A 1,043-nucleotide genomic window follows, 5' to 3' on the forward strand; every position below is an offset into this window, starting at 1 on the left:
TCTCATTCCCCGCTCTCTCTAGTTGCATCAATGCATACTACATATTTCCCTACTTCTTTTCATCATTTCCTTCTCTTTCTCTTTCACACGCACACACACACACACACACACACACGCACGCACAGAGTCACACACGCATACATAGTCGCAAACAAAAAAAGCATACGCTATCTCTCTCTCTCTCCAGACACACGTATTCATACACATACACTGAGAAAGATACAGATACACAGATATATGCACTCACAGATTTTATGCCACCCTCTCTCCAGTTCTCGCCTATTCTTCCATCATTCACACGCACATATGACCGTCACAAATGCCAGCCAACATGCAATCACGTTGAGTGTTATTGTAGTGACTGCAGAGTATTAGGCTCTTAACCGATAGAAAAAAGATGTCAGTATATCAAAGATCGTAGTCAATAGAATTAGTTGTTATTCAAATCACACGTTCTTTCTTAAACTAACAAATTTTCCCACAAAATAAATGTACTATAGTAAACTAGCTACGCTACTTCCGATTTAAAGCGAAAACCTGAGACATTCGAACGCCTCAGTCGTGCACAGTGAAATTCCTCCTGCGAATTTAAAAATTGCCGATTTACAATAGCTACATCCTACTTTTATTGGCTTTTGAGTTTAACTACATCATTGGTTTTTTTTTGTTTTGTTTTTTTTTTTTCTTTTGTCTTCTGGTTCAACTAAATCGAAGATCAGAAATAAAAGAAGCACGTATAATAAAATGTTCATTACGGCAAATTTGAGGGAAAATCGAGATGATAGATAGACTGACAGACAGGCAGATAGATAGATAGAGAGGTAGATAAATAGATAGAGATAGAAAGAGGGAGTGAGAGAGAGGGGGGGGAGAAAGGGAGGGATAGAGAGAGCGAGCGAGAAAGAGAAAGAGGGAGTGAGAGAGCTTTAGAAGTACTTATTTCTGGAGACGAAATGCTGAGAAACGTTTTTTGTATAAAGTAATGTGTAACAATTGGTCCGATGTGAGATGCAATGAAATACTAAGCTGATATTCGTATAACC

This window comes from Octopus bimaculoides, chromosome 9, assembly GCF_001194135.2.
Source record: "Octopus bimaculoides isolate UCB-OBI-ISO-001 chromosome 9, ASM119413v2, whole genome shotgun sequence".
Lineage (NCBI taxonomy): Eukaryota > Metazoa > Mollusca > Cephalopoda > Octopoda > Octopodidae > Octopus > Octopus bimaculoides.